We start from the raw sequence: 16,814 nt of genomic DNA, 5'->3' as shown, positions 1-16,814 counted from the left end.
GGTGATGCTAAACGCTGGTTCAATTTTATCCCCCATGGAGCTTACTCGTACGCGTTTAGTTGCTACCCTGCGAGCGTGCACAGGGTCAATCAAAATGGGTCGCGAGGCTTCGGTCAAAAAGCGGTACAGAACCAATTTCCACCAGCATCAGTAAGGAGGATTATGGCAGCAGCGACTGAAGCGCGATTATGTGAGGGTAGAACAAGCAGTGAGAAACAGGAACTGTTTTTAGGTAAGACAATGGTATTTCATTTAAAGAAAATAATATTCCTTGACGACATTACATACTTCTGGCTACAAAGCAAAAGACAAGTCCCTTTTATTTTATCATTAACAATAAATACCCCATTTTCAGCAGCCGATATGAAAGGAGGCGTTCACGCCGCTATCAAATCTAATACCATTGAACTCTTGAAGTGTGCAGAAAGGCGTGCTCGTAAAGTTCACCTGGTACTAGACGCCCCTCTCACATGTTGTGTTGTGTTGCTCATCAACTTTGTCTGCATTTCTCGTGGTGCGGTGTTATCGAACTGTGTTTCACCGTTGTTCTACATGTTCAATCAAAAGCAGTGACTTACAACCACCAGATACGTTTATTTTAGCTGCCTTAGTTTGGCTGCATTGGTCAAGGGTCTTAGCGTCTGACAATGCGGTCACCATTCATTACCCGAAATTCTCTTTGGCCCGCAAGTAAACTAAGCTCTCTGCATGGGTGTAATTTCGACACTCGTATACAGCTGAAACTTCGCTGCATTGGTTTGTGCGCTAAAAGATCGAAACACCCATCTAGTCAAATTGCAGGGCATTTAAAAATACATATTTAACTTTCAGACCACGAAACGAAATATCGCGCCCTTGACATCAAAAGAGACGTCGCTTCTGTTTTTAACGGATACGGCGTCACAATATTTCTTTTTCCTCCGCCGCAAGTGTTCACGGGTCCCACAGATGGCGAAAAGCCGCATGAACAAACGATGAACCCCTATGTTTTTAACGTATGAGCTTCTATGGAAGCTTCGCTACTAAGTATATATACCTTGGCACGCATTAGTAACAGCATTATCTTGCCACTGTTTTCAGCACTGGCACGCATAGCCACGTCACTAGTCTCAGGAAAAGAAGCCTTGCTGAATATTACGCCGGTATTTTTACTACTAGCTATGGGATATAAGTAGGCAGGTCATCGGTTCTGTAGTTGGGGCTGCGGTGAATCGTGCTGCACTTCGGGAACTCCCAACCATCTCTGGATCTATTCTCGAACGATGTCAGCGATCGAAGCCAGCCGAGGCTGCGCCCTTCAGAACATCGTCTTTAGTGCTACGCACACGTCACGCTTATGGTTACGAAGTTTGTCGTAAGCGTACGGCGGTTGTATTGCCTGGTGCGCAGGTGAAGCGTCCTTTCGATTGTTGTAGCCTCCGACACAAACTCAGCGATGGTTTTGGGTGGGCTGCGTATGAATCCGGCAAAGAAGAGCTCTACTTTCACATCTCGCATCAGAAAGACGTGTCGGGGTCGGGATGGCAGACCAGGCGAGTGAACTCTTGTGTTAAGATCGTGATGTATTCGTTCAGTAGCTGCACTCGGCTTTCTAGAACTTCGATCTTTTTTTTTTTTTGCGTACGACGCTAGCCAAGGTTTTGAGGAAGCAGTCAGGAAATAGGTCCTACGTCGATACGGTGGTTTTCTCGATCTCAAACTATGTTTGCAGAGTCTAAGAGAAATGCTCGTATCGTATACTTGTCTTCAGCGTTCCACTTATAAAGCGTAGAAACTCTTTTGAACGTCTCTAGCGAACTTTTGGCGTCTTGTGACGATGATCAAAAAAAAGTCGGTCGCACCGGGCGGGAGTTGTTGCAGTACGATCGATGGCTGCAGGCGATGCTGGCTGCGTCATAGTTGAAGTTGACTTCGCCACGATCTTTATAATCTTATGGCGTAGAAGTTCGTATTCAGGAGGCACTATTTGTAGCCTGAGGCTTGCTCGATGATCTGTGCCGACGTTGCAGTTGTTTTCAAGCTGTGGGCTTGGCTCGGGGCTTCACGGGGGCGTGCAATCCATGAATGCAAATGCACCTCCACAAGATGTTACGTTGTCGTGACCGTGGAGAATTCGACCGTGGCACAATGGCGAGTGACCAAACTAACTCTTTAATGGCCAAATCTGTGCCCTCAAAAACAACTTACACTCGGGCAGAGCGATAGTGCCTGACACATGCCCCGATGGCCGAAAATGTGACCTGCGGGTCAAGTGCATCGATGCATTTGTGAATATGTAATCGCTGGTGCTCGTGTGTGCTCTGGAATATACAAGACAACTTGCGTCGCGCATGCAGTCTGATTACAGAAAGTTCGGTGCTGACATACAAAACAGACCGAATCAACGCAAACATTCGAGACAGTTGCGATGCATGCAGGCACGTCTTGAGCTGAGCGATAACTTTAACAGTTGTTAGCTGGTGAAACGCAGTCCCACGAGAATGATCAATACTGTACGCTTGTAAATCTATGTACCATCTGGAACGTACGAGTTTGGTTCTGGTCAAATATATATATATATATATATATATATATATATATATATACTGTAATGTAATGATGTGTAATTAAAGTTGATAAGCAGCAGCGAACAGCCCGAGCTCTCTTGCAAACACAGCACGGGTCGCCGTCGTCGTCTTCGCGCTGCTATTACAAACACGAGGCGCGTCTGCTTCATTACATTAGCCCCGGGTGTGAAACGGAGCCATCATGGCGACTCATGGAGCAAACAGGATGAGGGGGTCGTAATAAGGCTTCAGCCAGCTAACATGTTCTGCCTCGTACCTCGACAACGAAGGTCCGCCGATGGTGTGACGGTCTCAACGACATATTTCACAGGTGACGAGGCGTAGATCGTCCGGTACGGACTGTGGTACCGCGCAAGTACTTTAGAAGAAAGGCCTGGGATGTCGATAGGACAGGATAGTATCCAGAGGACACGGAGTCTCACGTCTATAGAAGAGAAAAAAAGGTAAAAAAAGTTGCAGTGGCTTAGCTCGGCTATGCCAGGATATACGTAGCGTTAGCAAAGGTTCAGCTGATTATTCTTAGCTTATTCTTAAGATTATTCTTAAGTTAAGATTATTCTTATGAGTCAAGCTTCTCCGTTCTTCTTCGCTGTTGAGCAGCATTTGCGCTCTCCTTCTCCATGGCTATACCACACTGGAAAACGCCAGTCAGAAGCGCAGCGGCTCCAGCGCAGTGTCAGACGGCGACTGCACAGCGAGCGCGCGCCGGCGCCAGTGCGTCTACCACAGCTACGACGTCACTCCTCTGGAATGCGCAGACCGGCGGCGGTGAGCCGCGCGCGGCGGCGGCGGAGTGCGCGAGAGGTGCCAGCTCCGGTGGCTCCGGTGCGCAAGCCGTGTGACATCACTGATCCTTGCGCATGCGCAGCACGGCTGTTGATGTGCCGCGCGAAACGGGCTTGGCTAGGCCAGTGTAGCTAACGCTACAAAACCGGCGGTCGCTTGCGTCGTGGTGTTATGAGCGAAAGTAATGAACGGGAGTTCGGTGCCCCAATTGGTGTGATCGGACGAGACGTACATCCTGCACATGTCGCGGAGTGTTCGGTTGAAGCACTCCGTGAGACCGTTCGTTTGGGGGTGATACGCGGTCGATTTCTGGTGAATGATCTGGCACTCGCGAACTAGGGATTGTATCACTTCTGACAGAAAGACACGACTCCTATCGATGAGTAGTTGGCGAGGAGCACCATGGCGAGGGATGAAGTTGCGAAGAATGAACATAGCACCGTCGAGTGCCGTCGTGGCGGGAAGAGGTGACCGACGCCAACAATAATCCAGTGGTTTCTAAATCCGCTGTATGGGAGCGGGCCCTAGAGGTTGATGCCTACGCGGTCAAACGGTCGAGCAGGACACGGTAGCGGCTATAGTGGGCCGGGGAGTTTTGCTTTGTTGGCAGGCCGTACTTGATCGAACATACTGCTGGACAAACCAAATTGTGTGTGTGTGTGTGTGTGTGTGTGTGTGTGTGTGTGTGTGCGTGTCGCTCTCTCGTGTCCGTGTTTTTTTGCGCTGTGTTTTCGGCAATGAATCACCAACACGCCCAAGCTTCCACGCTAAATCAAATTATTCCACGCCAGTAATTTCGTAATATATATATATATATATATATATATATATATTATAGAGCAGACGATCCCCAGCGGTGTTTAAGGTGCCTGCCTGCCTGTCTGTCTCCACACATGTAGATCTCCTCAGATATCTTGAATTGCGTTCGGAAATAAGTACTGGCAGTGCGACACTCAGTGCTTCTTTCAGCACGGATAGAAGCGGTTACTATGTCTAATCAGTTCAAAGATACCAGCTTTTCAAGCGCCATAGGTATTGGAGAGCGCGCGAAATGCATCCATTGTTTCTACTCTTGTGTCGTATACTTCAAAGAGCCGGAGAGAAAGAGAGAGAGAGAAAGAAACTTTATCTTTAAACAAGGCTAGTCCCATCCGTAACTGTCTGGGTCCGTTGATGTGTTTTATATGTGCGCCGCCAGCAGTCAGCGTAATCCACGGTGAACCACTCTTGGTTGAGCGTCACAGCTTTCCGAGGCGTAGGAAAAGGAGGATGAGATGGATGACTGGCCGGGTAAACAAAATATGCCGCTTTCGCTCGCCACTGCAACTGCGGCGGCGGCGCCTGTGACGTTGCGAACGCGCTGCCACCATCCGTACGACCTATCGCAATAACATTACCGCGACTGGCGTGCAGTTTTCGCTGCCACGCGCAGCACCACGTAGCCGCCACATGGTGTCTCCCTTTCGCTCCTAGCTCAGCGATAACATCAAGATAAAATTTTTAGGACAGCGAAATCACCCGAATGCTTTAAATTAAAGATATGGTCGAAAGATGAGAGCAACTGCACCTACTAAGTCATTACCTTGCAGGTTATATCCACCGGCGCTATGTTCGTGCACGAAAACCTCCTACGTGGAGTGGTGCCCTTGCAAATGCGTAAATTCGTATATATGGTGGAGAAAATGAAGTAATTCTGATGGAGATGTACATTTTCCCTGCGGCTACGCTTCGGTCGTTCATCGACCGACATGCGCCGAGAATTCCCTTCACGTTCTCAAGCTTCCTATTTCAAAAAGTAACGAAATAGAAAGTGTCGGTGAGTCAGGGCAGTAATTGAAGGCTGACGCAAGTATACGAACTATACTCTTTCGTGCAGCATACTCCGATGGTTCAAATCATTGCCGAACGTGCCGTAGGTTCCTTATGTGTAGTCTGGCTGGTATCATCGGGAGGCACGTAATGAAAATCACCATCTGGTTACTTAACAGACAGTCGTGTAGCGCCATAATCGCTCTTCATGCCACACTGTATTGGATCTACCCATGTTCTCGCCATTTGCAAGAGCTCATCGTGCCACAAATAGCGCAAGCGAGCATTCGGCGGCGTCATTAAGATATCCCAAATGTTTTCGGCAACGAGAGACGAAGTGAATGCCTCCTTCTAGGCGTCCACAATCTCGGCAATGTTGGTGTCATATCCAATGGCTGTAGCCCGCAAGCCTTGAGAGCGCACCCATTGCAGCCCGATAGGCCCCGCCTTCCCGCATTGTCAATATATGTTCGCCTTTCTGTATCGTACGTTTTCTCAAGTGCTACAACAGTCCTGATATGAGACACTGCTGGTTGTATAAAGTGATGATGTTGTTCAGGTATTCCTATTCAGCATTATTATTATTCCTATTACTCCGATTATTATTATTCCAGGTATTCGTATTCAACATTCCGTTATTCAAACGCAGCGGCGTAAACCCCCCCCCCCCTCTTTTTTTTAAAGATCAAAGTAAACAAAGGATTTGTTGGCATTTGCAGGTCAGGGTGTGCCCTCCTTCACTTGGTTATTAATATATAGTAATAGAGTATACTTTTATTTAAATAGGCTATACCTAAATAAAACAAAATGTAATTCTATAGCTATAGCTTAACGTGACATGACCGGCAACATATCCTTTCTGTTGGGAAGGAAGGCGCAGATGTCGAAAAGCCGTTGATTCCATCTAACGGTACTACAACACATGACACGACAAAGCTTGGTCACCACGCTTTTAAAGGCAACAGCGCTAACAAAAGCATGCGCACGCAATGTGCGCACATGCTTTTGTTAGCGCCTGTTAGCGACCTGGCCGTAGAGCGCATGCGCGCTCTACGGCCAGGTCAACGGAACCGCGAGTCGTCGGCACCTACGGCACCCTCAACGCTTCGGACGAGCCCGACGTGGATTCAACAAGAACTTCAAGTCGACGGTCCGTAAGAGCCCACGTTTCTGCTTTGCTACGCAGTTAGGCCGGAGCCAGGGTGGCCAGACTTTGAAGAGTCAGTGCTAGGACTGACCGAGAGGCTTTAAGGCGGAGCTAGGCTCCGAAACCGAAACAGAATGTTTGCTGGTAGTTTTGTATTTAGCCTAAACTTTGTGTTTAAGTTCGAGTGAACATTTTTGGTGAACTATGGTTATAGTTTCGTGTGCTTTGTGCTTTTACCGTCCCTGTACATATTAAATTCTTGTTTGCTGTGCTGCCATTCGTCTTTCTTCAATCGAGAGTAGCGCATGTACGTAACTCTCCGGCTCCCAAGCAAGTAAAAGGTGACAAAATATTGGCGAGCCTGCCAGGATTGATACGGCCCAGTCACCGATACTTGAGAGTCGCAGAGATGGAGTTGGAGTGGTTGGTGGCAGTAGCAAAGGATTTGAACATGACTAAGGACGAGGCGATGTCCTTTGAATATGCTCGGCAAGAACGGGATAAGCAGCAGCAACAAGCACGCGAAAATCATGAGCGCGAGAAGGAAATTTGAGAATTGAAGTTGGCAGAGATGAACGCAGGGTCTCGCGAGGGGTCGATTTCCCCCAGGTCGGCGTCATCCGACTCGACTTCGCCCAGGCCAAAACATATTTGCCCCAGGAAATTGGTGGCTTCGTTTGATGAGCGTAGAGATGATTTAGACGCGTATTTGCATCGCTTTGAGAGAATAGCGGTCGGGCAAGGCTGGGCAAGGAATGATTGGGCTAGCGCTTTAAGCCGGTGTCGATTAGGTGAGGCGGCTAGATTAACGGAGCATGCCGCAGCTAAGAAAGCTTATGAGGAACAGAAACAGTCTCTAGAGAAAGAGATTAACATGCGGCAAAAGAGGGCACATGCATCGAAAATGAAAGAGAATGAGGCAGATAAAAAGATAGATAGCAGGCACGTTAGTGAAGTAGAACAGCCTGACAGCGGAGAGATGCCAGAAGAAGTTGGCAGATTAGAGAGCACCTGTGACGCCTTAGAGAAGTTCACGACTGGAGAAGTCTTGAGTCAGAAGGACCATTATAAGAGGATGATTGTCATTTCGATAGAAGCTTGCAGAACCAAAGAGCAGAATGTAGCAGAGGAAAAAATTGCTACATCTCGGAAAGACAGGGCGTTGGTAAATGAAGCCTCTATCAGGGATCACCAGGCACTAGACAGGACAAAGCATTTAGACTACGAGAAGCAGAAGGTAGTAGAAGAAAAAGTAGCGCCACCTCGGGACGACGGAGCATTAGTGATTGAAGCCTGTGTCAGGGATAACCAAGCATGAGAAATGATATGTCGGTCAACCTCCGAGAGCAATGTGAAAGGTGATGGGTTCCCGAGTTGTCTAAAAGGGGCAACTTTTAAGGGTAGGAAGAACTTGAACGGAATGTGTAAGGGTAGGATAAGCCTGCACAGGATGTTGAAAGCAAGACAGTGTAAGAAAACGCGTGTGCTGGCTAAGATGGCCTGGTCGACGAGAAAGAAAAAGAAGTTAAAGTTAAGGTAGAGACATCCTAAGTTGCACGAGAAATGGGCTAGAGGAGGAATGAGGAGGAAACAGACTGGGCGTAGGCATGCATGGGAGTTCAGGAAAAGGTGGAAAAAAGAGTGTATATGCAACAGGTAGGATCAAAAGGAATATTGTTTAGGAACGCCCTTGGATCGTTGAACTGTCAGTTTCCACAAATCTGTGTAGATAACAAGTGTATAGAAAGAAAACATCAGTATAGATGTATAAGGTATTTGGATTATTGTGAAATATGTTTCGATGAAAAGTTTATTCATGTAGAAGTGTTGGGACAATGAACTACAGCTCAGCGACAGCGCAGTAAAGTGTGGTGAAAGTGAATACTGCGCGGAAATGTGGTGGTGATGAGTGAACCACGAGTATAGAAGGACAAGTACACAATTCACCGAAAAAAAAGAGCCAAGTAAGCCAACAAAGATAAGGGAAACAGTAAGCAGTTTTCTGGAAAAAAACTCTTGAAGAGGGGGCCTATGTCACATGTAAGAGGCTGCCTGCGGCGAGAAAAGAAGACGACGAAGATCGCGGAGCGTTCCGAACGGCGCGAGCGCTCGAGGCACGCGGACCGAGGTGTAATCCGCGAGGGTGAAGCATCAAAGCAGTTTTATCGACGTGGCTCTTGAGCTGGATAGTCGCCTCGTCAGCCATGTTCTGACGACGGGAGAGCGGAGGACCCGGCCACGAAGCTCGTGAAGCTGGGAAGGCCCAGGTGTAGCTGTAGTCCTCAGAGACGTCCGGGCGAAGCTCCTGGGACCAGCTGCTGCTGCTCACAGTGGTTCCGGTCTTCTTCTCGCGAATCCCTCTTCCTCGGCCAAGCCCGTTCAACTGATAATCACCGTGCTACCTGGTCGCCATGCCGAACGACGTAAGGCGAAGAACGCTTCGCGAGGCCTAACCCGGCGAGTGACATGTCAGCGGCGGCTACCGGGGCACCAGCCACGTACTCGGCCAGGTCAACGGAACCGCGAGTCGTCGGCACCTACGGCACCCTCAACGCTTCGGACGAGCCCGACGTGGATTCAACAAGAACTTCAAGTCGACGGTCCGTCCGTAAGAATCCGCACTTCTATAATGCGACGCAGTTAGGCCGAGGCCAGGGTGGCCAGACTTTGAAGAGTCAGTGCTAGGACTGACCGAGAGACTTTAAGGCGGAGCTAGGATCCGAAACCGAAATAGAATGTTTGCTGGTAGTTTTGTATTTAGCTTAAGCTTTGTGTTTAAGTTCGAGTGAACATTTTTGGTGTATTATGGTTATAGTTTCGTGTGCTTTGTGCTTTTACCGTCCCTGTATATATTAAATCCTTGTTTTCTGTGCTGCCAGTCGTCTCTCTTCCATCGACAGTAGCGCATGTACGCAACTCTCCAGCTCCCAAGCAATTAGAAGGTGACATGCATTTATCCGCAAAGTTCGGGAATTAATATCTCAATTAAAACTGGTGTCATCCTGAGAATTAATTCCAAGCGGATCAGCTGTGCGAACTCCACGGCTGCAATTTGTAAATTGCAATATGGGCCATCAGGTAATTAGTTAAAAACTTAATTAGTAATTTTTGTTGATTAGTCGATTATGCGTTTCAATTCTTTGTGCAAGTACTATCCGCCTCTTCGAGTAGACCAGCTCATTAACTAGAATGGGGCTATCTGCCACAGGAAACCTTAAATAAATTTTAAATGTGTTCGCTGAAGCACCCTGTATATATATATACAGAGAAAGCAAAAATTAAAATACAGGTTAGTATATTAGGTATGATTGATGACGTTTAATTAACATCCTAAATGATCTCATGAGTAACGCTGCAGCAGCACGCTCGGGTTAAATTTTAACCAACTGGGGTTCTTTAACGTACATCTAAATCTTAGGAAAGGAGCGGTTGCACATTCTGCCACCACCAAAAGGCGGTAGCCGCGGAAGGCAGTGGAAACGGTGAGCTTGCGCTTAGCACCAGAGCGTCATAACCACTGAGCCGCAGCTACGGGTTAGAATAGCAGTGAAACAGTCGGATTGGGGGTTGACTATAACTACGATCACAAAAATATATTTAGCTGAAGTCTAAGAGCCATCTAATAGCAGTTGCGCACGTTTCATAAAGCGGACGTCCTCATGTTCGCGTTATTCCGCTGCTGAAGCAGTTGAAGCGTTGGAGGACCGAAAACAAGTGATATGAGATCTATGAAAGCAATTCCTGGTGAGCTTGCTCGACATGCGACCACCTATTGATATACTCTGACCACCCGCTAACGGTATCTATCAGACGGGTGGATTATTATGCCCGTCTGGCATGTTCATTACATTTATTCATGCCGCAAATCCGCGTATAAGACATCGCCGCATCCCCTGCTTTTAGGGTACCGGTCGCTAAAAAGACGCAAGGTCATACATAGCTCCTGCCACGAATGCCTAAACAAGTATAACTGCTGTCTCCTGCAGGTAGCAGCAATTCCCTGTATTTATTTTGTTTAATTTATTTTTCTTGATGACATGGTCATTGTCGTAGGCGAGAAAGCGCATACATGCGCCAAACGACGTCCATGGTTACACGTACAAGATAGCAGACGCACTTTCGGCGAATGCTGATGGGTGGCACGCGTCTCATTAGGGAACCAGCAATGACCCCTTATTGCCCGCAAATAGAGAGGCTATACGGCTCGCAGGGAATAAAAGCGGGGTAATATAGACGGCGTCACCGGCGGAATCATGCAAAGCACCGGCGACACGGCAACGCGCACGTCAAGCCACTACCTTCGACACTGGACGCAGCTCGTTCATAACGCCGCGCATGAATATTTCATGAAGCTTAAGAGAGGTGCGCTGAGATGAGCATGCAGGCCGCAAAAAGCCACATACAGACGTTTCTCAAGTTTCGCACGGAAGCGCGGCATTAGCGAGCTTTGCCTCGGGTGTTTCGATTCGTTCCGTGCTTTTCATGGCACCAGCCAATGAAGAACCGTGGATAAAAGGGCAATGGAAGGGGGCGAACGGGCTATAATAACTGCGGCAAAGGTAACTCTGATGCATCGCTGGCACCGCCAAAGTAGCGGCAAAGGATTTGCTTTGGGAGCAAGAGAGTAAAGCAGAATGTCGGCGCAGCGGGCGGGGATAAGTCAATTCACTGTTACCCTTCCAGATATTCCACACAAATTCGATGGTAAGAGAGCTCATTCAGTATGTTCTCGTTTCTGTGATTTTTCTAGAGCCAAATAAAAAATAAAGTTTAAGATGTTGCCCAATGCTGTCTTTCAATTTCGGAAGCCACATGTCTAGCCGAGCAATTTCTATTTAGAGAGCCACTCCGTATTGCGCCATTCAAGACAGTGCGTAACCGGCTGCCGACTTCCGACCCTTGTGTTCTTCCAATAATTGTGCTTTCATAATCAGCTATATATTTCATATATGCGTAGGTGGCAATTTTTGTCATATATGTTTATTCGTTAACAGAGGTGTTTTGCAGATGCTTGTGACGAGCGAGGGGCACAACTTTTCTTTACGCGATTATCATTCATAGCCTACTTCACCAACGCTTTCTATCTATCTATCTATCTATCTATCTATCTATCTATCTATCTATCTATCTATCTATCTATCTATCTATCTATCTATCTATCTATCTATCTATCTATCTATCTATCTATCTATCTATCTATCTATCTATCTATCTATCCTCTTTACGCCGCTCTTCCTAGTGCTGGCTGTTAAGTCTTGCCCAGCGGACATGGTGGACTGGCTATGTTTCCGAATAGGCAACTTGCTGCTGACTGATCTCTTCCAGGCAGATAACTTGGGTGACTGCGTATGTGCCCGCACACACAGTTACCAGACAATCCGTTATTAAGTAATAATAACATAGTCATTAAAATTTCCACCAATAATAAAATTCCCCAAATCTAAATCACATATCTACCTTGACATGAAAACTAGCGCATTAAAGGGGTGATCATCACCAAAAGATGCGCTCGCCTTTTTTGGGTATCTCATGCATCTTCTGTGGGCTATCTATCTATGTTTGTTTATTTCTGTATATGTGTCTATGTATGTTTCTATTTAAACGTTTCCTTGCCTGCCTGGGCAGTTCGTGGTTGAATGGGTAGCATATCGCGCTGCTGTGTTGAGAGAAACGAATCATCTGAGAAGCTTGTGTCACTGAGTTTGTGGCAATATGTAAATACGTGGTGCTCTTGAATGAACCTCTTTCACACCACCCTGGGTCACTGTAGATGCGGGACTGGGTAGGTACCGCTGTTCGAAACTCTTTCACTCCGTCTTACAGCCTTGGATCTGTGCCACTCGGTGTGTCATGGTCTTTAATAGACCTCTTTGATGCCAACTTGGGTCACTGGGGATGTGACAGTAGCTGTGTGCCGCTCTTCAATGAACGCCTTCGACGCCATACTGGGTAGCAAGGTATGTTCCACTGGGCGTGTGCCGCTGTACAATGACGAAAAAGATTAACTTAAAATTTAGCCGGTGCTGAGTGGTATCGTACCCACATTGCAATGATTCCTCAAGGACTGGAACCCTACGCTCCCCGACGGGACGCCGGAGGTTCTTTGAGGGTTAACCGGCAGCGCTGGATCGCTTACTATTTTTTGTATTCTTCTGCACCACTGACTTTCACCCTCACCTGGCTGAAGAGCGAGGGAGAAGAAGCTTAAATAGGAGTGCTTCTTCCACTCGTTATCTTGCAAGTCTGACAGCGACGTCGACGTCATTCGGAGTCAGTGGTGAAAGTTATGTTTTCCGAGTCACTGGAAAGGGAACGGAGAAGCAAAACCACGCGTGACACGTGGCATTCCCAAGTTAAGCTTCCAGCCCAAGAGAGGGGACGAACATCTTACGGGGATTCACATGCAGAACTTACCAGAAAATTGCAGAACCTTACCAGAATCGTCTAAATGTGGTCTTTCTTCATCAAGCTACAGGTGACGGTACCGTCAGAACGTAAGAAACTTTTCTTGTTTCTTACCTTGTACCTAACGAGCGCCGATTTTTTTCATTGTTGACAATGATAAATTCCCGCCTGACAAGGTTATACTTATAATTACAATACATTTATCATGCAGCGTAAAAATTGGCGAAATAATGGCAGTATAAACTTTATTATTTATTTATTATACACTACTGCTGACCACTGTGTGGTCCAAGCAGGAGGTGCCATGAAAAGCGCAGTAACAAATTAGGACAGCCATTAAATAAGAAAACAAAGAAAAAGAATAACAACAGAGTAATGCAACTAGAAATCCGGAATCTTGAACGTACCACTCCAGTTCTCGCACGCAGGCAATGTGTTCGACTTTGCAATAGTTCTGGAAAAATATATTCAAATATAATGGAGCCAGTGACGTTAGGCAATTGTGTCTGTTATTACTTGTGTTGTTAAGCCTAATACATTTTGGTAAGTGTAAAGCATTCTTCGCTGCAACACAATTCAACAAAAATGACAGTCGGCAAATTTTTGGGCGCCATTCCATGACTGCATATTATGTTGCCACATTAACAAAAATGGTGAGTCAGCTCTTCAGTTTTTCTTAAAAATAGACAATACTGCTTTTCTTTGAACGCGCTATAGGTCTCCATCTTTTTTTTTTTATTATGGGGGTCCCAGATAATAGCGGCACATTCGAGCTTTGCCGTAATAGAAGAGCTAGGCTAATTGTTTAACACCAGGAGGCACCAATTTGAGTTTTCTCTTAAGCAACTACAACTCACGCATTGCTGTAGCCCAAATAGAAGATATATGGGGGTACGAGTTGAGATAATGTTCCTCAACGTAACACCGATGTATTTGCATTCGGTAACTCCCATTATTCCCCGCCTAATAACTGAATGTGTCTACACACTTGGAATACTTTTCCTTGTTACCGACACACTTTTAGTCGTATTCAATTCCACGTCCCAACGAGCACACCATCCATAAATGCCGGTAAATATTGTTTAAGATCGTGTGGTCATTAACTGGGATCATAAAAACGACACAGTCATCGGCAAATTATTGAATACACACCACAATAATTTACATCACACATGTCATCTATAAAAATAAGAAAGGGTAGTGGCCCCAATGAACTTCCTTGGGCACACCAGGATTAATAAACACAAAGTAGAAACGGCAATCAAAATTTGTGCAAATTGTCTCCTTCGCTGAGCTAGGCACTAATCTATTAAACGATTTGATTAAATGGAAAATGAGACATCCACCCAATCGTAGCAACTTCTACAAAAAGAAACCCCATATGGATTCCTCGAAAGAGGAGCCTCTCAGTTGAATAAAAATTGGTCCTGGTCCGGGACTCGAACCCGGGACCTCCGCCTTTCCGGGGCAGCTGCTCTACCATCTGAGCTAACCAGGCGGCTAGCAGATGGCAGGCGAAGTCGAATTTATCAACTACTCGAAGAAAATGCCAGTGTTTGACGTAATAGTTCAGCGGAAACCCGCTCGGTAAGAATAAAGAATATCTAAAGAAGTAAATATTTACTTCTCCAATTTGTTAATTATTGCCTAAGTAATTACTTATTTATTTCTTCTCTTCCTAAGTAAATAATTACTTCTCCGTAATTAATTAAGTAATAGGAGAGCTGGACAGTGTCTAAATTTGTAATTGCTGTTTTTAGCATGATAAGATCAAAGTCAGAAACGTCACGGGAACGTGGCTAAATGTATACCTAAGAATCTAGCTAACAGAGTGCCGATTTGGACGAGTTGGGACAGCTCAGTCAATATGTCCATGAGTGCGCTACGCAGAAGGGCCAGATAACCGAGAAGGTATAGAGGACACAGCGCTGCCTTCCAAATAAGTTTATTAGGCAACAGTTGCCTTAGATTAGGGAAGAAAAAGAACAAACAGACAAACTAACAACAAAGCTTTTGTGACGTTACACCGTTGCTTGATTTTTTATTCTCGTTTTGCCCTTATATAAGCCGACTGTTATTCAATTAAGTGTAGTTGAAAAACGGCGCTTTGTACTCGTTTTTTTTTTCTCAGTTCCTTGTCCCTTTTTTTCGTAGTACGCTGATCGCCATGATGATGAAGTAACTAATTGTCGTAGTAAATCCTGAAAAGTAAGAAAGAATCTTTATGATGGTTATATATACAAAAAGAACAAGGTCCACAGAGAGACTAAAGTTTGAATCGAGAGTGATCAAATAAGGAGATAAGCCGAAGCCTGAAATATCCACAACAGCCGCTAATATTAAGGAAGAGTGGTAAGCTAAACATCCGCGCGTAACCTTGATTTCATCTTTCAGTGGTCAAAGCACTGCTTACATTCATTCTAAATTTCGGGTGCTCAATCGAAAAGCACTTGCGCTTTTTTTTCTTCGTATTTTTGCTACAGCAATTTTAATAGTTTCTGTATTTATGGGCAAACTTCAGGAAGCGTTTAAGATTTCCATGTACCTTTTTTTAAAGAAAATAATAACAGGATGATAACTTCTTTCTTTCTCTCTTTGTTCATTCCTTTCTTTCTTACTATTGCGAAAATCAAAAAACGGCGGGGGCTAAGATAAAAGCTGCAATTAGGCGCCTTTAGGTGCCCTTAACTCCCCGGTTACATAGCGGGAGTCAGTCACACAATCAACATTATACAGAAACATGGTTACATATAAATGTTACGATACAATAATTATTCAATGCAAGAGAGTTGTCAATAGTGCAACAACGAAATGTAACAATGGTAAGTCAAACCAATCCAGACAGTACACACCATCACATTCCATACACTTGGCAATACGTAAATAAAAGCTGAAGTTGCGTACACTTGACAATGCATAATGAAAGATAAATATAAACAGTGCTACATGAACATTTAAACGATTAGGAGAAAGAATAGGATGAGCGAAATGTATTTCATTACAAATACCTCAAAATACGTATATGTGAGCACAGGTGAAAAACATGCTTGATTAGGAGAAGGTTCGGATAAGCGAAAACAGTTCTGACCGTGTTATGTTGATATCAATGCCGGCGTCATGAAATGAGTTAACAGTCTGGGTAATTTATTTTTGGTCATTTGAAAGCCATACTTGGTTCTTGAAGGGGTCATAGTTCAATATTCTCCATGACGTGTAGTATAGGTAGTTTGCAAACAAGCAATTGCATTAAATACGCTATTTTCAGAGTTTAGGTATGAGTGCCATATAGGAAGGAGAGAGCGGTTGTATAGGGAGTAAATTGTGGATATATCGTATTGTTGAAAGAGGTGCTCACTGTGATTGTGATATAGAATGTTTACTATGATACGCATTATCGTTTTGTGTAGTAGGTGTCCATTCCTGAGGTTAGATTTTGTTGTGCCCCACACTTCCATGTCTTTTAATTTATCATTGCTTTAATTCATTTAGTAGGTACAAGTAATTTCTCCTATGTTGTCATTAGTGTGATTGTTTGTTGGCTTTTATGATATATATATATATATATATTGTAGTGGGGAATAAGCATGTAGGCGCCGTGGGCTCTGCCATCGCTTCGGCGCGACACCGGAGCTTGAGCTGCTGATGCCAACAGCTAGGAGTGTGCATAAAAAGCCACTTGCGATCCCTCGGACGAGCTTGAATAAGTCCCCCTTTCATGTGGTGAAGGTGCATGGTAACCTCGAAAACTGGAACTCAGAAGCCGGATGCTACCCACTGCTGCGACCGTGCCTGACGACACCGCCCAGGAAGATACACCTCAGCCTCCAGCGGTCATCGTTTCTGGTGTGTTGCGCCAGCGTGGTCCTGCCGTCCTTAGCGGCACCGATGATCATGACGTGGAGGATTGGTTGTCATCGTACGAGCTGGTAAGCCGGCACAATAAGTGGGACGACACTACCAAGTTGCACAGCGTGTTGTTTTGCTTAACCGGCGTCGCGAACCTCTGGTTCCGAAACCACGAACACGATTTCACCACATGGACTGCATTCAAGATCAGTTTTGCAGAAGTGTTCGGGCGCCCCGCTGTGCGCAAGCTTCGA

General features: G+C 45.7%; 1 non-coding gene across 1 annotated transcript; it reads right to left on the bottom strand.

Annotated features, from left to right (window-relative positions):
- Nucleotides 1-14,136: 14,136 nt before the first annotated feature.
- Nucleotides 14,137-14,212, bottom strand: Trnas-gga (transfer RNA serine (anticodon GGA)). The gene has a single exon. It is a non-coding gene; the product is annotated as a tRNA-Ser (tRNA).
- Between the last annotated feature and the right edge of the window lie 2,602 nt (nt 14,213-16,814).

The sequence above is a fragment of the Dermacentor silvarum genome, chromosome 6 (genome assembly GCF_013339745.2).
Source record: "Dermacentor silvarum isolate Dsil-2018 chromosome 6, BIME_Dsil_1.4, whole genome shotgun sequence".
Taxonomy (NCBI): domain Eukaryota; kingdom Metazoa; phylum Arthropoda; class Arachnida; order Ixodida; family Ixodidae; genus Dermacentor; species Dermacentor silvarum.
The sequence above is the reverse complement of the archived record's forward strand: the minus strand, read 5'-3'. Positions and strand labels throughout refer to the sequence as shown.